We start from the raw sequence: 25,619 nt of genomic DNA on the forward strand, positions 1-25,619 counted from the left end.
GCATGGCTTTTCTTTTCTTTTCTTGTATGTAAATCCCTATTTCTACGAGAAAATACTGTGAGATCAAGAAGTAAGCCAAATCTGATGTATATGGTTACTTTTCTGCTATTACAATTAGTGATCACACTAGAAATCAGAACTATAATATATATAAATAGAGATTGATCCTGACAAGTTTTATATTTGAAAAATTTGGCAACTATAGTTTGTACTGCAAGCCCACTGAACAGCAACACAAACACAGACAAGCACTATGTTCAATTCAAAATAACAATTTTTCTTCTTTTCCTCCCCTGTCAGATGTGCAAACACAGAAAACACATACATAATTATTTTGAAAAGCAAAAGAAAAGTCTCAAAACAATTACAGACCTGTTGATGAGTTTAGGCAAACTTTCCTTTTCCCTAAGAGATCCAAATAAGCAGGCTAAGTTATTCCTCAAGCAATTCAAATGGCAAACTGTATGGTATTATGAAACTCTCATTATATTGAACACTAAGTTGTGAATACATATTTTGTTCTTTCCAAGAGGAAAGATGTATTATAATGCTAATTGTTCATTAAAATACAAAAGGATAATTCATCAAAAATAATGAGACATATAGACTGACTATTTGAGGCATTAATTTACTGAAGCTATATTTTTACTATTCAGAGATCTTTTTTCTGTACCAAATAACAACTTGTATTCATTTATCAGCTACTTGAAATCACTTAACTATTAAGGCAGATATTACAGCTGAATCCAGAGACTCCATATTTGGAAAGTTATTGAAAAGCTCTTGACTGAAGGCAGTATCACTCTGAGAATGAGATACAGAGTAGATTCTGATAAACGTGAAGAGGAAATTCACTTTCTGCAATTCTGCAAATCTTTAGGCAAGTATTCTCTTTCAGCTACCAAGGCTGCTAATAAATGTAGATTCTAGAACATTTACATAAATTAAACACTAGAACAGCTGCAATACATCAAAAGGAATACATGAACTAGTTAAATCATTTGAATGAAAGCTGATGACACGTGCTCAACTGCATACAAGTCAAACTCAGAACACAGGCAAACTCTATTGGAGTGAAAAGAAATGCAATTGAGTTTACCAGAGCTTAATCAGGCCTTGGTCTTTCTGAAAGATGAATAGACTCCAATTTGATTGCTATACAAATGGTAATGTTTATTTCAATTTCCTATCCTAATTTTAGAAACATTTCTATTTCTGGCTGAATTGAAACAGGTTCAGAACTATCATAATAGATTAATAACTTACAGATTCTCACTTGTTCTGAACCACTATCTTAAAGGTGTTTCCAATGAATATACATGCACAGGCTAAGGTTATCTTACTCTTTATAATTATGCAAGGATATATCTTAGAAATGACAACTGGCATCTAAATATTTTGAGAGATAAATATAAATGCAACAAGAACAATGAACTATTTAGACATGGACATTCAAGGTCTTCCCTTGGAGAAACATAAGCAGGTGTAAAATACACGCAAACCATACATTTCAGTGGGCCAAAATTTGATGGGTAAAAAGAACTGGCCTTAAGCAAAATTACAGAAAATTCTTTCCACATCCTGGAACTGAGGAGGTTTTATGTCTCTCTGATTTTTAATACTGATGTCACTACATATCTTCTTTCCACTTGAGGCTGACACCAAGCCTAAGATTCATATCACTAGTATGAACAGCTGCCTACAGTAGCCCACATGAGTGTTGTGGGTGAAAGCTCCAGTCACAGGACTGTTTCCAGCATGTAGGTACAAAGCGGTGGCTATTGTGACTGTGCCAAGACAGAAGAGGCTATTGCTGGATGGAAGCAAAATTAAAACACTATTCTTAAACGTATGTTTCTGAGATTCTCCTAAGCATAGCATATGAAAGTAAACTTTATTTCCTTCTGTGTGTAGGATATTATGACCACAGAATCACAGAATTGCAGGGTTTGGAATGGACCTCAAAAGACCATTGAGTTCAACTCCTCTGTTAAGGCAGGTACCCTACAACAGGTCACACAGGTAGGCATCCAGACAGATCTTTAATATCTCCATAGAAGGACACTGCACAACCTCTCTGGGCAGCCTGTTCCAGTGCTCTGTCACCTTTACTCTAAAGAAGTTCTTTTGCACATTAATATGGAACTTCCTATGTTCAAGTTTTAGGCCACTGCTCCTTCTCCTATCACTATGCACCACCAAGAAAGACCTGGCTTCATCCATTTCCCACCCATCTCCCTTTAGATATTTATCAACATTTATCAGATCCCCTTTCAGTCTTCTTTTCCCTAAGCTGAACAGAGCTAGGTTACTCAGTTTTTTCATGTAAGTGTCCATGGATATGAACAGTCTTGCATGTGATTAAAAAAAACAAAACAAAAAATAATAATAAAAACAAACACACATATTGTTAATTATTTAAATTTTAACAGCAAATGAAGAGCATCTTATGTTAGACATGCTATGTCATTAAAATGACAGTGAAGAAGTAGCTACATTATCACAGTTACAGCAGTAACATCACAGCTATTTCCTTAGCTATTTTAATCCAACGGGACTCGATATTTTTGTTAGTTTTATGCTGCCACATATACTGATGAGCACGCATTTCCTAACACTTCATTTCAAACGTTTCTTCTCCTTAAGCACATATATCTTTATCAGAAACAATAAGGGTTATGGAAAAAAATGTGTCTAACTGGTTTCCAGTAATGTTTTGCTTTTGCTTGTCAGCTATATATTACACAACCAGGTAGAAAGGAAAACAATTTAAGCAAGGCCTTTACTAGATTTTTTGTCACGTTGCCCCTGAAACTGTGTAAGATCTGCAAGAAACATTACAATAATTGCTTTAGTGATGCAAAATTAAACATGTTTATTTTCAACCCATAGATTCCAAACTATATCGCGAGAGCACATATCCTAAAATATAATCTAGCCAACTTAACTTGGATTGACCTAAGAGATCAACCTAAGAGATCTTGAAAGATCTAGGAGACTTACAATAAATAATTCAAAATTTTTTTCATATTTTTTGCATGCAAAGCTGTGCTCCTTTTTTTTTATTACTTCACCACTTCAATTGTATTTTAAAAACAAAGTATTAATTTCATAAAGCAACCATCATTTGTAACTCTAAACAGTATTTTCCGTTGGTGTTAAAGTTGGTATTAAACACATTTTTAGGTGCTCCTGAGTAAAGACAGTAGAACAATTAAGGATTTTTTGCCCAGTAGACATAATAAAATTTAGGATAATATAAAAATGGCCACTAATCAATGAAATGCTTGGATCCTTCATGTGTTAAATGTTGTTTATAGCCTAGACATAGAAAATCGTACCCTCAAATGTAATCAATATTCAATCAATCCTCTGACTAGAGCAAATGCTTTCCACTTGACCGACATTAAAAATGCCCCAAAACACAAATGAATAGCCTGTAGGACTTCCACTGAAATAGTAACCTCTAATTCACAAGTGTCAAAATGAAGTATGCATCCTTAAATTGAAGAGAAATGCCTAACCATCAGCTAACAGTGATTAGCTGCTCTTTTGCCAGCAAAATGCTTTCCACTATTGCATCTTCTGATTTCTTCTCATTTTTGAGATTCATGTTTGACTTGTTCTCCTCAACAGAGTTAAGATTCACTTGTGGTCTCTTGGGCAGGGAGTGCATGCCAATTGCTGGATCTTTGACACTAAAAGAACAGTTGTCCCAGAAAACTTGGTTCCTACCAATTAAAAAAACTCTTGTTCTGTTTAACACTGTTAATGTCTGCATACATTCCAAACTGTCATAATCTTTTTGTCTGCTTTAATATTCTCCTTCATATTCAAAACCAAATATAAGCAATGAATTGAAAAAAATGTTATTCTTCAATACAGAATGCTTTTACCAAAAGCGAATGCATTTATTATGGACATTAGAGTGCACTAATTTATTGTGTTTAAAAACCAAATTTTACAAAAGGCTACCTGGGGAAAAATACACATCTATTTGTTCATCTTTAAGGTGTTTTCTTTTAAACTATTGTGGAAAATACTAAATACTACTGAAAATTTTAGTTCTCTAGATTGCCTGTGCTATACCAGCTATGAGGAGACATTCTCTCTTGCCTCCCAAAGTACTTTCTGGTCACTAAGAGAGATCATCTTCAAGAATGATCTCTAAGCTGGCAGTGACAATATAGATTAGAAATGGAATCAGCCGCTCTTTTCTTTCTGCAGCTTACCAGTGTCTATCCATCCTACATAGAAACTGTACACATAAGCATACATGCCTATACCTATGGATGTACATATATTTAATACATTTGCACTTCTCAACTTTTTAAATTTTTCTCCATGTTTACACATATTTAAAAATCAAAATAATCTTCAGAATTGAGGGAGTGTATTTTCAAGGCCAAAAAGATACCTACTAGACAATAAACGTGCAAACCTATACACTTCTGTACTACCATTGTTACACTTCAGAGCCTTCAGTAAATTAACACCTGAAATAACATACTAGTAAAACACTGAGACCTGCTGTTCTTTTTAATTTTTTTTTTAATAATAATCAGAACTTCATGCCTACAAGAAAGAAAAAAAAAGAAATATTTCAAATCTTTAGTTTGTTCATAGGAACAGTGCCAAGGTAGACTAATTCAAAATGCATGCCATAGTTCCTGGATTACAGACAGTTAAGCACTTGGATCTACTTGAAGTGAAACTTCTGTTTTATTTGTTGTTCACTGCCCCACACATTGAAGGAGCCCTGGTGTACTTCAAGTTAAAATCTGGTGTAATTTGATGAGAACCTGCCATTTTTCTGGGGCTAGAATTGAACATATTAGTAAAATATCTCCCATATTAGCAATAATATCTGTTGTCATGATAAATACAGGGTATTTCTTTTCAAATACAAAATTGGACTAAAATGAAAAGCAGAAGAAATCTCGCTAATGAATAAAAAAGTCACTTTTGTGCATAACAGCTGAGCAAAAAAAAATTTTTTAATATGCAGATTATCTCTTTTCCCTTGCTGTGGTATAGTGCCATGCAAAATCTGGCGGTCCAGTCTACTGCAAATCCACAAGGGTTCTCCACTAAGATGCCAGCATAGCATACGTCCATGCATTGAGACCCTTGGTTCGCATTACGCATAATGGAGATAAGAACAGAGGCCCCTGAAAATTAATGTAAGCATTTCATTTTAAGGACTGTTCTGATGGATCCCTTGTACTTTTAAATCCAAAGTGTATAGTAATTACACTGCAGTAGCAAATAGCTTTGTTATTGCTCATTCATAAGCTATCAGGGTTGGTCCATGGCTCAACATTCCCTACCATGATAATGGAAATCTCTGGCTTATCCTAGATTTCAGATCTGTTCCATTCAGTGGCCTAGCTCCACTGGCTGGTAACACACTTGCCAAAATCGCTATTTATGCAATTATGTAATAGCATCACTATTACAAGGCATACTGCATAGTACATCTAGGAACCCAAGCAGACAACAAACGTAGCAGCAGTGAAACAAGTCATAGACATCATATCCATGAAGGATCTAGACATAATGACAGATGCAGGCCCTTGAATGGAAGGTTGAAAGACTATATATGCTCTGCAGCATTTGGGCTGACTTCAACAAGAAACTACAAAAGCTGGAAGTAGACTAGATGCACTAAGATCATTGACCTCTTACAGTTTAGAGAACTAACACAGAAGTAACACATTCTGGAAGGAACAGCTGTGGTAAGTAGAAGCTGTCCTAGACAAAAGTCCAGGGTCATTCCATTTAAAATAGTGAAAATGATGAGAAAAGAACGTTACAAATTTGCACTTGTCAGAAATAAAACTTTGGGGTATGGAACTGTATCCTTATGACAGGAAACAGTACATCACGAGTCAAAAAGTGGTGAATATCAAATTGCTTAGGAGAATTTATCATGGAAAATTTGAGAATCATAGAATAGCTCAGGTTGGAAAAGACCTTAAAGATCATCAAGTCCAGCTACAATCTAGCCATCCTACCCTAACTCTAACAACCCACCACTATGGCTGAGATTGAAATACTATCAGTATAATTAATGAAAAGTATTCTTGACTCATTCATGAAACATTGTGTATTAAAAAACAAAACAAAACAAAACCACTACCTCGACTAATTGCATTTTTGTGGATAGAACTGACACCTATTTTTTGTACCATCCAAGGCAGTGATTATCAGTGGGATAGTCCTACCAAACTGGGTATTGCTCAGATTTTAGAAATATGATATGGAGAAAAACTTACATCCCCTCTTTACCCTATCTCATATCCACTAGCCTGGGCAACATATGTCATCTATATTGCTCCCAGCACACAACTTAGTGGGCATCCATAGATGTTCTGGTGAGAGGAATTATAGCAAATAATCCATTCAGTTTGCTAGTTCTATGAGAATATATTTTCCCCTAACTACTGGATCTCACATATGCAGTGAGACCACATACGTGATTTATTCACACATCAGGCCCACCCCAGTAACAGTAAAGAAAGGTGAACTCCATAACTATTTGGAGTATTGGTTATATTAAGCCTCTGAAAGCAGAATACATCTGCCTTGTTCACTTCCAGAAATGCATACTCACCAACTTTACAGTAAAGAAAATGATTACTATAAGGAGAAAAAAAAAAAAAAAAAAAAAAAAAAAGATTTTTGAATTTTGGTAGTCATAATTTTGGAAAATGTCATTTTTATTAACTCTCATGTTCCTGTATCCCTGTACACTTTTAAAAATACACATTAATAGGAATACTTGGAGAAGACAAAGACATCACAAAGAGCCCTGTGTTATTCCATGGCATACATTTTCATTTCCTAGGGACAAGGTTTACATTCTTCTGTGGCATCCTTTTTTTAATCCAGACCTGCAATTACACTCACTGAAGTAGTTTAGTCTTAGGCACAGCAGGTCTTGCAGAATTGGAGACTTCCAACTGTAACTGTCTCTGCACTTTCATGAGATTTTTTTTTAAGTGAGCAAAAAGCGATTTTGATTTAACTGTAAACTAAAATAAATATCAAATGTCTTTCAAATGTAACTTGTTACAAATAATGGTTAAAACAGCATTGTGTCATGGCACAATGTGCAGTTTTCTTTTGCTGATGCGTAACAAATTTTGGCATAAAACTGAACTCTTAAGTTTAACCACAGAGTTTAAATAGTTTGAGGGCTAAATTTTCTTTCCAATAAGTTATTCTAAATCTGAATTAGTTACATTCAGGAGGCTAATTTGAACATACTGGTAAACTGAAAGCATGAAGGAATGAAGATAAATACTGCTTAAAAAATAACTAATCAAAATGTTTTAAAATGTCTTGCTGGTCTCTCAGCACAAAGACAAATTTCAGCACGCTTCCCCTTGTAAGTCTAGATGCTCATTTCTTCACTGACATGGGAAATATGCATGGGAAAGAATAGTTAAAGCAGATTTTTTTTTTTATTACTATTTCCCAAAACGTCTTTAAATCTAAGTATATGGAAGCTATGTAGGTTCTGTGGAAAGTGTTTGGATGAAGGTAACAAAGATAATCTCAGGAAAATGGTGAACTGTTCTAGTTCCCCAACACAATATTCAAAAATAACTTGATGTTGAATCCTCTCTTTGTGAAAAAAATATATTTGAGTTCTTCATGAAAAAAAACAAAACAAAACACATCAGAAACTTAAGCATAGTTATGAAAAGAATTGGCCATGGAGAGCTTTCATAACTAGGCTTGAAAAATATATGAGGCACTTAATAAAATATATATATAATAATAACAAATTAATAAAGTAAAAGTAAAAAAAGCAGAAAATAAGAAAAAACACCTCAGTAGTAGAGACTTCACACAAATCAGATAAAGTATGTTGTGACAGAAAATCCAGTCCCACTAGCTATAATAACTAAGAGGAACAACTTGTATTTTCAGTAAAATCCTACTAGAAATCCTAGCAAAAGTTGAAGACTGCTTTTGGATTAGTTGGAATACATTGTTTATTCTGAATGAAGTTAAGACAGCTGAAGTGAGGGCAAAACTGGTGCCTTTATTGTAAGTGTGGGTGCCTTTTATGACCCTATAAGATACATGATGCAAATCTTTATATGGATGAGAAGTGCGCAACAGAAGATACATCTCTGATGCCTAAGAAAAGGGGAAAAAAAACTTGGAGAATCATTTCCAGGCAGGAGTCCACAACAGCTCACTACAGGTTTGAGTGTCCAACATATTTCAGTGCAGTTGTTTCAGTCAAACGTATTTAGATAGTTGCCCATTCTACCTAGTTCCAGGACCTCCCAGCAAACCCCAATGAAGCAGTGTGGCTATTATTTCCATGACATAACTCAATGCCAGAGCCACAAGGCACTTTCAGATCGAGCATCGCAGACCAACCGGTCTTGCTTTACATCTTCTCCTGTATATCTGTAACTGAAAGACACCTGTAGAATGTCTGACAGTGTCTCACCTTTCTGTTTCTAGACTCACTGAAGAAACCCCATGATGTTGCACTTTTCCGTTATGGCCTGGGCCATCACAGCAAGGAGGATGATGTACTCAACACTTCATTCCCCATCCTATGCTCCAGCCTCTTGCATCAAGCTGCTCCTGCAATTTACTGGGTAGCACACCAAGCCAGCTCTCCTCACTACATGAACAGCTAAGTCCCAAGAATGAAAATACAAGAAGACAGGTGTGTGAAGATGCAGATCAATGAGTTGAATTAGATTATGGTGGGGTTAGGCTACAGCTGGAGCCAGCCCTCAAAGAAGAACAGGAAGGAAAGTACATTAAACCCTCCTGGCATCCAGCATCCTCAGAAAACAGCAAAACACACAAAAATGGGAGTACTTTTCATTCTATATGCTTGACTTGATTCTATGTGCTTGATGCTTTGCTTCTCAAATGCAAGAAGCAGTTGAGCTGCTCAATTCTCTTCTATGTCAGACACTGGGATTTCACCTTCTGCAACAAGTGGAGCTAATCCAAACATATAACTGATCCTAAATGCTTGGCTCAGCATGCAGCTGAATATAACACCTCTCCTGAGTGGTGGGAAGATGAGCAGTTCTGAGAAGATGACCCTCAGGTCACACCAGCCAGAGCAGAAATCCGCTGTTCCTGTGCTGGGGACTCCTGTGCTGGAGTTACAATGGCTGAAGACTTATAAGTACAGCCTTTTTGCTGTTTTTTTGCTCCCAAAAGCAACACATACCATCAAAACAGGTGCTAATTTCTATCCTGGCCATTTGACATTCAAAAAAGAAGGAAGAAATATGAAAACATGATCATTTTTCACACTCTAGATTTGTTCTTCCTGGGCTGCAGAAAGCTAGCTTGGTGGTTGGCCATTGGATGCTGCACCTGCACCAGGGATAAGTGGGGAACTCCTCTTTCTAAGGATGTTCTGCACTCCCACCCCTGTAGCATATAGTGTATTTACTAAAATTAATGATTAATAGAAAGCAAACTTCATTATGTATATATTATATATGATGAATTCAAGAAAATTCCTCTTCAAAGATGCATAAATATCTTATGGCTTGGTACAACCATACAGTTAGGAATAAACATCTCAAATGGGGATAACCATTGTCCATAATAGGTTCTTTTTCCCCTAAGCCACCTGGTATTAGCAACCACTGCTCTCAAGTTTATAAGTCTTTCATTCTCTTGAAAGGAAAACATATGCAAGGCATCTCAATTGTGCTTCAAAAAAAGCCTGCTTGCATTTTTTTTCCTTGAAAAGTGTACACTGAAGTTTTGCCTGCAGCACATACAGAATTAAGCCTCAGCAAGTAATCACCCATGACCAGTCACATTGAAAACCTGCAACATCTTTTTTGGGCTGCCTCTGAAAAAGGAAGGAAATCAGGAATCTTGTGGGGACACTCCAGTATCTTACTACTGGACCACTTGGTGCCTTTTTCAGACTGCAATGACCACACTGCATGAGTGTCTGCCCTAACATTCAGAAATTCACCTACTGATGTTTGGACTTCTCACACACCGTTAGTGTTTTCTGAAATGAGATGCTTAATTTCCATTAAAATGGACCACTGGTCAAAGGAGAGCAATCTAGCAGTTTCAGCCACAAGGGTGCTCTCCAGAGAGGCAGATCGTTAAGAAGCCAAACTCCTGTGCTTTCCCACATCCCTATTTCCCTCCGGTAGGGTCTCTAGCAGGCATCAAGAGAAAAATATGAGTGGGCTACAGCCACGAGACAGCCGTTGTTTCATTCCTTCTGAGCTGCATCATCCTAATTCACACAAATCTCTCCAGGAGCTCAGAAGTGTTTTGGGTAGCTTTGCATGAAAAGCTGCTATGGTAGATGGGACCTGTTGGCCTAGCACTGTCTGTGATCAGCACCGGCCAGCTGCATTCAGATTGTTCCCATTTGTCACGGTCAGAAGGACAGGTCTCTGCCCTACAGAGCATCCTCCGAGAGGACAGAACCAGTTCCTATGCACAGACTGCATCCACCCGAGCAAGGATGGAGAAAGGCATCACGCCCGAGAAAGTTTGCAGGAGATATTTGCCTCTCAGTTCAATCATTTTTCCTCTGTTCAAAACAGGGGTGCAATTCTAACTTTGGAACGGGGCTTCCTGGGAGCTGACAGCTCTGCAGTGCGGGGAAGTTGGGAGGCGCGCTCAGAGCAGACCGGGAGTCAGCGACAGCTGAAGGCGGTGAAGCCCGAGTGCCGCCTCCCTCCCTCGGCCCGGGGATCCCCAAAAGTGCAGCTTCCGTGAGGTCAGGCGATCGCACGCTTCCCCACTCCCCCCCGCGGTGCCGGTCCAGAACTGGTCCAGCAGGAGAGCGGCGGCGGGACTGACCGCGACGGCTCTTACCTCCAGCACGGGCGGCGGCGAACAGCCGGGGCGGCGGCGGGGCGGCGGCGGCGGCCGGGGGCGTCCGGGGGGCGGCGGCGGCGATGGGGCGGGGGTCGGGCGGCGGAGCGCCGCCGCTGTAGCGCCGAGAGATCAGCCGGTCCCGCCGCGGCGGGCGAGGCGGCAGTGGGCGCCCGTCGTCGTCCAGGGCTTGAAGGAGGAGGTTGAGGAGCTTCCCCCGCTCGGTTCCCGCGGCGGGCACGTCCCTGCCCTCGGCACCGGGAGGCGGCGGGGCCGAGGCCAGCAGCAGGAGCACGATGGCGGGCAGCGCCTGGCGTTTCTTCGCCCCTCGCATCTCTGCGGCGCTGGGAGGAGGCAGAGAGCGAAGGCGGTCAGCTCCGGGCCCGGCCCGCACCCCGCCCGCCCGCCCCCCATGCCGCGCCAGCCCGACCCCCGCACACCAGGGCAGGGGCGGCCCCGCGGGGAGCCGGCAGCGGCGGGGAGCGCAGCTCCGACGTGCGGCCACAGGACGGCTCCGCCGCTTTATAGAGGCAGATTAGGGGAAGGTTATTAGCCTCGCCGCACATAGCGCAGGCGAGCGATTTGCTCGGTTCTCTTTGCCCCCCGGCGGTCCCGCGCCGGAGGCTGCCGCCGGCCCCGCAGCGGCGGGAGCGCACGGGAGGGCGACTGGACGGAGGCGAGTTCCCAGGGAGTTACATCGGAAAGTGCTGCAAATCGGAATGTAAAGGCCAAAAGCAGTTACAAGAGTCTGAAGCTTCGGAAGCAGCGCGTAATGCCCCTAAGTAAGCTATTCTAATTATAGCAAACAGTTAGGATTAAGGAGGAGGGAGAAAAAAATCAGTTATTTACCAACCGCCTCACAGTTGGCCTCCCCGGCAAATCCCCTCTGGCAAAAAAGTTAACCGGAGCTCGAAGCAGTCCGCTCTCCCCGACGGCCTCGGGCTCTCCCTCGCTTCCTTCGCCACCAGGGCGCAGGGAGCGCCGGAGAAGAGCGGGGTCCCAGAACAAGGTAGGACCATCGGGCGCTCCCGGCCAAAGGCCCCCTCCTTAGAGGCAGCAGCTTACCTTCAAGCGCAGAAAAACCTCGGCGAGCGTCTGCTGGCTGCGAGGAGCAGTCCGCTGCCGTCGGCCGAGAGCCGATGTCCCCGCGGAGGCTCCGCCGGGTGCGGAGCGGGGCGCTCAGTGGTGCGCCCGTAGAGGGGCGATGCGCCCGCTAGGGCCATGCGCTTCGCTTATATAGTGCTCACCGGCGTGCTCATCCGAATACTATCGACTTCAGGTGGGTGGCAGCCGGTGGAGACATCTCTGGTAATCACTCTTGGGCTCGGAGAAGGTCTCCTCTGACAAACTTCCTCCTCCCTGTTTGTCCCCCGGTGGATGGCAACTGCACGCCGAGTCTGAAGCTGCTCTGATCTGTTTGTGAAATTAGATTTCCCCGAAGACCGGGAAACGCTTACTAATAAAGCTGCCGGCTCAAGAGATTAAATTGTGCTTTAACTTAGGGGGATTCCCTTGGGAGCAGAGCAGGAGGACTTCTTTTTTACCTTCTTCATACCAAACAAAGAAGCCTCGAGCGAAGTCTGCATGAATTTGGGTCTGTTTTGCCAGGAAATGGTGCTCTGTCTTAGGTGGGTGAATTGTAAAAGTCTGTTTCTCCCAAACAACTTCTTTAATTTTTAACAACGAGACTTAATGAAAAGCTAGCAACAGAAGACGCTGATCTGATGAAACCATTAATCACACATGGTGAAAAACTTGCCTCCTAGAACCACAGAAATGTGAGAAAACAATTAGCTGAGGAAACCTGTTCTGTCAGAGAGCAGTGCATGCAGGTGGTCTAGGAGCAGATTGAAAAGCAATACAATGTCAAGACTATACACATTACTACAGAATTTGAAAGTATAGCACTTTGTCAGAAAGTACCACTGAGATATTTGTTAATAAGAGTGGGAGAAAACTAAAAAGCATTTGAAGTATCCTTGAATGCAACGTTTCGGATTTGCACAACCCCTCTCTACTAACTTTGTCTCTTCCTTAAAACTCCGTTGTTCCTGCCCTCCTGCCCTTCCCTGGCTCTCTCAGGCAGGGCATATGTGGGGCTGCATCTTTCAGGGGCTATGTAAGTGCTGGAGACAGGAAGAAGGGGAGAAGGCTTCTTCTCCACCTCCTCCTGCATTTGTGCTATCCTCACATTTGGTTGGGCAATACAACATAGACTAGAGCTCAAACTGAACTTTTAAAAGGTTACAAAGGGTTTTACCATTTTTCTTTTTTCTTTTTTTTTTTAATTTTTATTATTATTATTATTATTTTTTTTTTAGAGGCCAGCGTACTGCACAGAATGAGGTTGTCTGGCCTATGGATTCCCAGGGTAACAGAATAAAAGTGGTTATCTCTCACTGAATGATTTACTACTTTTACCTCTTTACTGGGGGCATACAAGGAGTTTTCTCTGGTCAAAGTGTCAGGTTGAGTGAAGAGAAAAAAAAGAGAGCTGTTATAGACTGAGAAATAAACCAGTAAGTTTATTTACTAGCTCCAGAACAAATCCAAAAGCTTCTCTACACTTTTTGTTGTTGCTGCTGTTGTTTGTTTGTTTTTATTTCATTTTCAGAGGCATATATTTCCACTGTAATATGGGACTGAATTGATTTGAGCTTCCCTGTGCACCTTCATAATTGGTCATGCGTTAGGTCCACATCTTCTAGCCTTGGAAGGAAGTCACATGGAATCATAGAGTCGTTAAGGTTGGAAAAGACCTCCAAGATCATCACGCCCAACCATCTACTACCACCAGTACTGCCTGATAACCATGTTCCTCAGTATCACATCTATGCATGTCTTGAGCACCTCCACTTCCCTGCGCAGCCTGTGCTGGTGCTGAACCACTCTTTTGGAGACTCATTTCTTCCTAACATCCAACCTGAACCACTGGCACAACACTGAGACCACTCAGTCTTTCTCAGTTGAATGTTCAAGGCAAATAGCACTGTACTCAAAGGAACTAAAAGAAATGTTACAGAAGGCAACAAAATATCCTGCCATCTCTCCCACATGTCCCCCAAATGATTCCCAAACTCTGCAAGCTGCAGTAGGTGGCTTTGCACTTGCACTTGCACAAGTGACCTCCTGAAACTTCTCATTTGGGAAAGTTTATGAGTTCCTAGATAAATGCTACTAAATATCACCTACATTCAATGAGTTTTTTCTATACAACGCTATTATTGCAATTTTTTAAAATTATATTATGAAGATTTTGGGTTCAAATGCTCCACTTCAGAGCCCAACAAGGCTCTTCACCATTGTGCCAACCTGTTTTAGCTTCCTCCTTTATCTGCACTGTTATTTGCTTCCCTCCTTTGGAGGAGGTGTGTAATTCTTTCTTTGGATTGAATGTGTACCCATCCAGAGGACAAAAACTTTTTTTCTCATTACTGTTTTAAACCAAATTGAAAAAGTGTGGGCTTCATTTATTACCAGGACTTTTTCTCTCTCTCTCTCTCTCTCTTTTTTTTTTTTTTTTTCTCTAATGTTACCCTTTATGCTTCCAAACTAGATATTCAAGAGATCGAGTAAAACAAAAGGGTGGGCATTCTTGAAGAGTGCAGATCTATCAGGCCCTAATGTTACTGCAGTCAGACCAATTCACTGCTGTAGGAGTTGGATCAGAGTTTAAAATGAAAAGAGCCAATTAGAGCCAGATCACATCAAAATCACAAGTTGTAAGTAGCTTTTTCAAATTCTTTTTATGCCCAATAGCCTTAAAGACTTACTAAAAGCAACAACAAAGCCCCCCAAACCCCATCTCTTTTCAAATTGTTTAGATACCTGAATTCTTCAGAGAGTATTTGAAAGAATGACAGCCAGAGAACAACTTGAGGAAGATGTCTCCTTAACTAAGTTCAGGCAATTCTGTAAGATTGAAAACCCATTTTCAGGTCACAATCACAGTGGCCTTTTTTGTTTGTAGTCCCACCATGCCTCCTCCTCATTACATGGTGAAAGAACCCCAGCGTGAAGTTTACATCAAAGAGAGCTTCTTAAGGCTGCACTCAGCATCTTGTTTGGGAACTGAAAACATGTTCAGAATGAACTTAAATAAGTCTGGTTATTTGCTTCTATTAGCCAGCGGATTTAAACAAGTGAATCACTTTTTTTTATTTTCTTCTTGTGACATGTTCTTATTTTCTGATGGTGCTTAGCCTCAAGAATATCTTTGATTGAAGTTAAAAGCAGACTAGTTAAATCAAAGAATCATAGAGCTGACAGGGACTTGGAGAGATGATCTAATGCTTTTTATTGCCCAAGGTAGAACCAGCTGAACCTATGTCACCAGAGCTCAGTAAGAAACCTGACCTTTATTTTTCCCATCAATCTTAATACTTCAACCCAAATCCATTAAAAGTGCAGTTGGTAAATATTGGTTTAGTAGTGATTTTTTTTAATCTCAGGATTTATACTGAAATATAAAAAATTATCTAAATATACTCCCAAAGCACACACTCAAATCAAAGGCAGGTTAAAGAAAGATTTAAAATCTCAGTGTCTTACTGTTTCTAAATAAATCTGTCAGCCATAGATTTCCGTGGCCACTAAAGTAAATCAAGAAGAAAAACAAAGAGAAAACCTCGTTCTGTTGAAGTCCATGGGAATTTTTCTGTTGACTTTATTAAGCTGGGATTTAATGCAGGGTTGTTACTAAAGGTGAGATGAAGAAGTGAAAAATGACTGCAAAAATGTGAATGTGTTAGCCAAGACAGTAAATTATAGATGTCTGCTGTAATTTCTGATAAATAACAGAGCATTCTGTCTTTTTTTTAGATCACACAGTTTCCTTAATATCAGAGGTGTTCAACAGCTGTATATACGTGTCTTTTGAGGCTGATGTAAACATACTTGGCCCTGTCTCAGTGTAGAGTACTTGATCAGGTGATCTCTTGTGTATCTTTTGCCATTCTTTATTTCAATGAGTCTACAGTGGAAGTTAAGCTGTAACTTTAAAAATGTATTTCATAAAATCGTATCATAGTCTTTCCAAATAAAATATAGTGGGCCAATTTTACTATTATAAGCATATCAAATATCTTTGACTTCAGAGTAATAATGATCATTATAGGCTTTTCCCTTTTTGAAGTTTATCTTGAGGCTGTTTTCATCTGGAGGGGTTTTGCCCATGCAACCACAAAGTCATAAGAAGTCATTTTTGGAGCACCTTTGGCTCTACTGTACTCTGACTAGGCAACAGTAGAAGGCTGTGGAGGGGAGAGCAAGGGGCAGAGCAAGCTCCATCTCTTGTGCCCACTACACAAATTCAGCTGAATGGAAACCCATGCCTATTACATGCTACATGCATGTGTGTCACTTGGTGGGTTAAAAAACGATTGCCGCTAATAATGTTTCCACCTACCTACAAGTGTGTGTGCCTGCGAAGACACATGATTTTTGTTATTAAGCAAACATGCAAGTATTCTTATTTAATTTTTAAACTTGATCTTGTGTTATTTCGTAAGATCATAGAATCATGGAATGGCCTGGTTTAAAAAGGACAACAATGATCATCTTGTTTCAACTCCCCTGCTGTGTGCAGGGTCACCAACCACTACACCAAGCTGCCCAGAGCCACCTCCAGCCTGGACTTGGATGCCTTCAGGGACGCAGCATCCTTGGGCAACCTGTTCCAGTAAAGTGAAATTGAAGATAATTTAATAATATAACACATTCACTGCAGAAGGAATACCCAGAGTACTTGTGTGATGCTGACAAATTTAGCAGTTTACAACACCTCATAAAGCTCAGAAAAGAAGTATAAAATAATTTGCCCTGAGTTTTTTGTTGGTGGATTTGAGACCACTCATTTGAATTAGTGGAACATCCATCTTAAGGGTGAAAATAGACATATCTATGCAATATTTCAAACTATACTAGTGTTCAAAATTAAATTTAAACTATGGCAAGCTCTAGTTATGGCAAATAATTTTATACATTTTGATATGTGATCTAAGCACAATCCTGTGAACAGCAAAAAATATGCAAATTTGCCTTCCATTTTGATAAAGGATTTGAGAATGTTTCAAGGTCTTCAAAAAGAAATCATCAATTTTTTTGTATATTTGCAACTCCATTTTCAGCTTACATAAACACATTTTCTATAAATTTTCAAATGGAATGTATAGAGTTGCAAAGAGACATTCAATTCAAGTTCATCAAGAATTGTAAGTACTTCCATTGAATGAGATAATGACATTTCACAAACTCAGGGTCAAATAGCATTATGTTTTTGTTGCTCTCTTTTTTTTTTTAATCTTTTAATTGAAAATAGAGAAAAAATAGTTTTTGTTATTTATATACTTATAACTGTATTATATATTTTATGTGCAGCCCAAGAAAATTCTTTACTCAGTGCAACCCAAGTAAGCCACAAGGTTAGAAATCTATGGACTAGATGTTACTTCACAAAAAAATCTAATCCAAACAGTTTATCCTACAGACCAAATACAGAATCATTTTCAGAGCTTAGTAGCAAGGGCAATAACAAGCAGGAAACCTTACAATCAAGTCTTGGATTTCTGGCTTAGGAAAGTATCTAATTTTTTTCTTTAAGTAAGAAGCTGCAATCAGAGAAACCCGGATTTAAGGATTTTTGGAGGCAATAATTCAGTGGCAGCCTTCTCTACAGATGGAAGGAAAGTCACTGCATGCCTGCTGCATCAGGATGGCTTAAGAGGCAAGAGCTTACCAACATGCTTTGCCAAGGCAGTCATTCTTTAGAAAAAGAAGTTTTTGATAAGAATGTCCTTTCAGGAATAACACACATTGGTGAATGAAGAATCTTGAAAAGCTTTTTTAAAAAAACTGATCTGCAGTGTCTACCCCAAAGGAGAAACTCAGATAGCTCAACTTCATGCCACCTGCACCTAGAACTGAGATTCAGATATTAGGTATCATTCCCTACAGCAAAAACATTTCCTAATCCTATATTTTATCTAGAATATATTTCCACAATGGTCCTTTGTTGATGACCTCTGATGACCACTTTCCAGTTTCTTAATACACCAGCAAATATATCTCTGGAAAGGGAAGAACTAGTTGAATCTCTCTGATTTGATGACAGTAGAAACAAACCTCAAACTTTACCTAAGAGAAGCCCTAAATTAAGCTTGATGTGGCATATCCTGTGCAGAGATGATCAGGCATTCAGGACTCAGGACTCCCTTTGAATGTGGCACAGAGTTGCCAGACCAATGCACAGAGATGGCATCAGTGCATGAGATTTCTAAGAAGCCTTTGATTTTGTGCTGTGTGGTAATTTAATCAGGAATTTTCAAAACATGCTGAATTCTCTGGGTTAACAACTGATTCACTAGGTATTTCAAAACAAAAAATGAAATGCGGCGTCCACGTTTATTTAAATAACATGCACATGATTGTTTAGTTAGGAAGAGACTTTCAGCAGAAATCAATTTGTGGACTGTCAAGTAATAAGGAAAACTGATCTCCATTGCAAACCAGATTGGATTACTGGGATGAGGAAGGCATAATTAAACATGATGCAACCAAAGGTAGAGAGTAAAGCTATCTGAGGTTACACTCCAACCTCAAAATAAACAGTTGCTCCGAAATAAGAGTCATAATTGGCCAAACCAGTACTGCTAATGTCCAGAGAGGGGAATCTCAACTGAAGCAATTCCTCTCTGATGAGACTACCACTCAAGTATTTTACTTGTGTCACTAATTCACACCTTGAGAATAATGGAAAATTGGGGACAAATTAGGAACGTGCTCTTAAATTTTGGGAAAAAATATGTTAAAATGCTTAAGCTTATCAGAAATAACTCTGAACCAGACTATCCAGAAAAGAAAAAAGAAATGATATTAGGGAACTTTAATTTAGGAAAACAAATTTGGAAAAGACTGACATGGTCTTTCAGTCAATAAAATCTGAAGTTACCAGAAAGAATGCTGTAGATACCTGCTTTAGTGCATGTATAGAACTTGCACTCTACATGCCCATACTGACATTTTTGTGACACACTGGGTCACAAAAGGTTTTTAAAACACTCTTAAGCAAACATAAAATCTATGGAAGAGACCAAAAGATGAACTATGGTGTCTGAAATGTCTGAAGGAAAATCAAGGGAAAAAAATTAACTCCCTGCAGGAGTAGGGAAGTTTTTGAATAAACTGACCCAAGAAACCAGGTCATTCCCTTGCTTAAGAGTGTCAGAATGCTTCTGCCTACCTGTCTTGAAGGAAAAATTTCATGATGACTCCTGCCCTGGTGACTGATTCGTATCTCACTGAGAGCATGATTGAGGTACACAAGCTGAGCAACTGAGAATGTAATGACTTGCTGATGGGTATTTTTGACACCCTGTTTCCAGCTATGAAAGTCTCTGATGATTCAAAGGAAAGATAAAAAAAAAAAAACAAAAAAAACAAAAACCAGCCTCTTCCTCGTCTTCCATTCCTGAGCTAAACAGGGCATCTAAAAGATGCCTAGGAATGGTTCCAGTTTTCGTCATGGGACTACTGAGAACATGAGGTTAAAGCAATAGAAATGATATAGATGAGCAGTAATCCTACGGATTCCAAATTCCCTTTGATATATCCACAGATTATTTTGAACAGACTAGTCTTAGGTGCAACAGTTTATGGAAGCAGTTAGACCAATTCTTTTTTCTAAAACAAAATGAAACAAAACACAACTTTCCTATTAATTCTCCAAAACTAAAGTAACAAATGTAGAGAAATTGTTGACAGTAGATTTTGCCTGGTTTTTAAGATGGCCATCCTTTGATAAGAATGAATTTTTAGAAGTCCTGTAGTCAATGACTGAGAAAATCACTTTATAACAAATCATATGAATGTCTTTGGGTTTTAAAAAAAAAAAAAAGAAAGAAAAGAAAAGAAAACTGAATTATAGCCTTCAGATTTGGAATCCATTTAAAGATCTTGTTGTATTCTTTAACTTAATGGAGGCTTTTGATGATCATGAGTGGTACAGGTACATTACACATTATTTGAAGCTCATTTCATTTTGCTTTTCCTTCTCTTGTATTGCAAGTTTGAATTGTTGAGGAACCCAACTCCAATACTGTACAAAAAGAAGCAGATTTTCCTAAGAGTAGTAGATGATCTTTCCATCAGAACAGGGGTGATTCTGTGATTCTGTGATTCTAAGTGTTTTCAGTCATACTTCTTTCCTTCCGCTTTTCTTATCTGTGATTCTAAGTGTTTTCAGTCATACTTCTTTCCTTCCACTTTTCTTATTCTCTCTCTGTCATAGTTGCCCTACATTTAAAATATTCACCTTACTTCTTCCTTCAGCTGCCTCAGTTTCTCTTTGGTATATGTTATTTGATCCTGACTTTCTCTTCTGACATCCTTCCCCTACATTGTTCTTTCTTTTTTTTTTTCATTGAAAATGACACATCACACTGCAGCTGAAGTACCAAAGATGTCACTCATGAAGTTTTTTTTTACACATCCCTTGTATTTTTAACAAACAGCAAGCCATATACAGAGTTCTTTTTTACCAAAGAAAAAAACATCCTAAACACATGTAAAATTTTTGCTTAGCATTTTTTACTTGGTACGTCAACTATGACAATTTAATAACTGAGTTAAGTAATAGTTCTTACATTTTTTTAAGTTTTCATCTTCATAGTGGTATTTTTTTATTGCTAGTGGTATTTTTTCTTTTATCCTTTTTTCTTTTTTTTTTTTTTTTTCAAATTGACTTGAACGTTTTTAAGGGAATAAAGATTGACTGACAGAAAATCAAGCTGTCTTAATTACATGGTGTGCTGTCATTGGAGATTTATTTTCAAATCAGTTGAAAGCTGCAAGTTTTGCTGCAGTTGTAAATTCCTTACTCTGAATTACTACATCTTTTGCCACATATCCTTTTAGTGTGACCCTATGAGAACTAAGCAATGCCTGCCTTACAACTTCTCTGCACTCCTCTTTGTGCACTCAAGTGACTCTTCAGTTCAAGGCAACCAAATTTACATCAACATCAGCACTTTACAACAGAAAAAGAAACTCTGCTGGCAGAGATGTAAAAAAAAAGAAAGAAAACAAAAACAAACCAGGAGGCTGTGTTACAGGTTATTAAGGGAACCCCTAAAGGTGCACATGTGGAAGCAGCGTGCCTGCAGCACACAGATCCCTTCATTGCCTGGGAAAGAAGATGGCCTTACTTTACCAGACAGTGAAATGGTGACTGGCCAAGGAATCTGATTCCCAGATGATGAGTTAAAGGCACAAAGACAAGGGGCCTTGCCTTTTCTAGTGGGAACATCTCAGGGCACTGATGAATGGGTGTTTATTGGTTTTGGTTGATGGCTACTTTTCTTCTGCTCAATGCCACGTGGAGCCTATTTGGTTCTACCAAAGCCAAATGGTCATTTCAGTTATGTGTTTCATGTGAACAGAGAGGACAGCCTATGAAGTTCACTTGCAGTGATTTACCCACAGATCAGTTTGCCTCTCAACATCACTTTTCACAACTGAAAAGTAATATGAACATTTGGTATAGTTCATTACAATCTTTTTCTTTGGCCTCTTTTCCTGGGCCAGTGAATTCTCACCCAATTACGTTAGTTGTCTAGTTTCAAGCACCATTCAAACTAAAAATTTGGAATGGCTGCCAGAAATATTGATGGAACTCACTTCACACCTCTGGCCACCAGATTTCTGCCCTTGGGCTGCCATCTTTGTAATACTTGCACAAGATGGCCTCAAGTTGTGCCAGGGTAAGTTTAGATTGGATATCAGGAAAAACTTCTTTACAGAAAGTGTTGTTAAGCACTGGAATAGGCTTTCCAGGGAGGTGATTGAGTCACCATTCCAGGATGTGTTTAAAAACCGTTTGGATGTGGTGCTCAGGAACATGATTTAGTGGAGAGTTGTTAGAGTTAGGGTAGCATGGTTAGGTTGAGGTTGGACTTAATGATCTTTAAGGTCTTTTCCAACCTGAGCAATTCCATCATTTTATGATTCTAAGAGCTCAGCTTGTTGCTTAATGGACTGGGTCAGGATACTGGTTCAAGCTAAAATTTATTCCGAATGGGTGGTTTCCCATGCATCCCACATAGCTCCTCTTATAGATGTGTGGAAGCAGAGAGTATAAAAGATGTCAATGAGTAGGTTGCAGGACTACACCTTCCAGAAGAATGCAGACTTATGATGTTCACAGATACATGGCTGCAGGTGACTGTGATGCTCTTTGGCAAACCTAATAACATTTGTGCCCGCTGGACATCAGTATAAGATGACTCTGTCTTACCAGACATAGCAGCCATATTCTCATTGACTTGGAAGGTAATGCCTTGTAGGTACAAAAGATTACAACCTTTTAATCAAATCCAGAGGAAGCCCATCTCTACTGGCTGCTCTTATCTCTGAACAATTGGCTTTTTGAGTAGATCCATGGGCAGTGGTGGAGTTTTGCCACCCTCACACAAGTGCCCACTAAGCTGAAACAGAGGCACTGAGACACTCACATATCTTGTTCAAGGTAATTTGAGCCACCATCTTAATAATGACACTTTAGGAGGGGCATTCACCAGGCTTTCCTTCAGTCAAGCTCTTTGTTAACAGTCTTTCCTTGCAGAAAGCATGCCAACATGTGCTAACAGCTTTCCTCCTATATGGCTGCATGTGAGAGCCATAGAAGAATGTCAGCCTTCATGACAGCGGTCTGCAAGGATTCAAATTCAGCTCCACTCTCATCACAATGCACACATCATCCACCTCTGTGGCTGTGTTTGGTATGAGCCCTCAAATATTATGAGACCTCATGACTTTTCTTGCTCTTCAAATTTCTTATGCAAATGAACATGTTGGAGAATTAATGGAGCAAAAAACCTTTACAGGGATTGCTTTGGTCTTCTGTCATCTGTCCGAGGAGATTGAGAGTGAACTGGCTCAGCAGGAAGCAGGCTCAGTACTGCATTAATTACTGCTCCATCTCTCCTGTCTCATCTGTTTTCCTTCCTCCACCACTCTCATTTCGTTATCATTGCAGGAATTTGAATATGTTGCTGAGCAAAATGCAAAAGCCTTCCGCAGCAGCTGTGGAACTCACCTGCTCAGCAGCACCAAGGAAAGCTAGACAGTCATATTTCCCAAGCCTCCTCTTCCCTTCCCTTGTAAATAAAAGAGTATAAAATAGATTTCAGCTGTCAGCATGATGCTGTAGAGGGTCCATAAAGTGCTGTGGAAAATCTGTTACTAAAGCTAGCAGATCTTAGATAAGCAGATCTTCTTGGCCCAAAGACCCTTAGCTGTTTTAGGAGGAAGACTAAAAGTAGGGATAGCCTCTCAGAATGCTTGCCTGCAACATATGGACCTTTACTAAATCTGATTTGAGCAGGTTTAACTTATTTGGATGTAATCCCTACTAAATATTTGGTGAGTAATTCAGATTAAAAATCCCTGCAGCCCCCTTTTTTCTTCTGTGTGACACAGTGTCACATCTCTGCAGGGCAGAAGAATAAATGCTGCAGACAATGCTGGAAAATAAAGAAGATACATGTCTTTGACAAATGGCTTCAGTCATGCAGTCAAAGCACTCACACTCCGCTGTTCTAAGCAGCTAGCTATCTCAAATGTACTTTGCAGCTACTTCAATCCCAAGTTCATTTTCTCCTAGAAGATTACTTAAACAACAAAATGATGGAGAACTACATTGAAGACTTCATTTTCCCATTAGGTACCATTACCTTCTTTAGTCCTACTCACTTCACCCTTGTCTCTATAATCTCTTTTTATACTGACACGTTCATTGGCTGAGACCTTGTCTTTTGCTCTCTATGAAAAGCTTTTTTTCTACTATTCTTAACAATAATAACACTAAATGAGTCAAGGTAAGAATTTAAGTAGGAAAGATAATGAGCTGTGTGGAGGAGGTAGAAAAATTTTTGAAAGGACTGTTGAATAGTACAGAAGAAGTGATACAGGGAGAAGGAAAGATGCAAGGCAAGGAAGGGTTAAGAGAGGAGGAAAAGAAATTCTGAGTCAACGTAGAGTAGGAGGAGGTGATTAAGAAGGAATCAAAAATTTCAATGTTAAAAGGAAGGAAGATTTTTGTTACACTGAGATCAAAGTGAGGGGAAAATATAGAAAGAGACAAAATCTTGAATTAGTTGAAGGAAGGAAATTCTACTCCAAACCTTTTATAAATATGAAGAAATTGAAGCAAATGCAGAAGAAGTCATCACAATAGGCTAGGTAGAGAAGAAAAAGTGATTTGGGGTAGGAAGGAATTTAGATGTTTGCTACATGGAGAAGAAATGCTGAGAGATATATAATGTATTTGTCTAAATATTAGACTCAGCTTGTTTTCTTAGAAAAAGAGGAACTATTTCCACAGGAAGAGTTAAACAGACAAAGAAAGGGGAAAAATAAATTGTATGATTTGGAGAAGCATTTATGAGGCAAATACTGATTTTAAAAAAGTTAAAAGTTATGGAAAATGCCTACTCTCAAATAGCACCATTTCAAATATCACCAAATACATACCTGCAACACATACAGAATATCAGATACATTTCATACACTTTTCTAAGACATTAATTCTCTTAAATAGATGCTGTTTGGCATGTTAGTTTGATTTCATGGTATTTGCTAGCAGAAAGCATCCCCAAACAAAATATTTTCTCTGTCATAGGGTATTAGACTCTCATTTGGCATGATACTGAATTAAATGAAAAATTGTGAACTGGGTTTTGCTGCTACTTAACTGCAGATTATGTTCTTTAGCTACTGTCTACTCATGGAACAATTCTGAGCCTTATAAAGTGACTCTGAACCTTTCTAAAGCATGACACATTCATAGCTTTCTAATGTCTAAAAGCTTCAGGAAGAATTTCCCCCACCTCAAAATGTCCCCCATTCACTTAGATTGTTCCTATCCTTCTGAAATGCTCTGCTTCCTATTTTTGTAATACCCACGTGCCCTTTTTCTGTCATCAGCTTTCCAGTGCCTCCATGACTTTCTTTTCATCTCTCTCGAGCCCTATTTGAATACTGTTCTAATGCTTCTCTACATCTTTTGAACAGGCTGAGAGAGCTGGGGCTGATCAGCCTGGAGAAGAGAAGGCTCTGAGGAGACATGGGGAAAGCCTTTCAGTATCTAAAGGGGGGCTGTAAGAAGGAAGGGGACAGACTCTTTGGCAGGGTCTGTTGTGATAGGACAAGGGGAAATGGTTTCAAATCGAAAGAGGGGAGATTTAGATTGGACATAATAAGGAAGTTTTTTAGGATAAGGGTGGTGAGGCACTGGAACAGGATGGTAGAAGATCCATCTCTGGAGACACTCAGAGTCAAGCTGGAAGGGGGTCAGGAACCTGATGTAACTGTAGGTGTCCCTGTTCCTTGCAAAAGACTAGACAACCTTTAAGGACCTCCTCCAACTCCAAAAATTTTGTGATCTTTAAAGTAAACAAGCATTACTGCAGTGATTGCTAAAGGACACACCTGAGAGCAATTCTTGGTTCTTCTAACACACCACAGAAACATTGGTGCACATTAGTTTTTGCTTTTTTGAAGGAAATCTGCTCCATCAGAGAAAACTGATTAAAAAGGACATATGTATCCTGCAGGAATCCATAATAAAGTTCAGCAGAAATAACCCAGCTTTGGAGGCACTAGCCAGTTGGCTGGCAGTAAGATGGGCAGGTTGCCGGCTCCCTGGGACCCTCAATTTCCCTATCAGAGCAGCTGGGTCCTTAGGCATCTAACAAGCCAGCTTGGCA

This window comes from Tympanuchus pallidicinctus, unplaced genomic scaffold (genome assembly GCF_026119805.1).
Source record: "Tympanuchus pallidicinctus isolate F22 unplaced genomic scaffold, pur_lepc_1.0 scaffold5, whole genome shotgun sequence".
Lineage (NCBI taxonomy): Eukaryota > Metazoa > Chordata > Aves > Galliformes > Phasianidae > Tympanuchus > Tympanuchus pallidicinctus.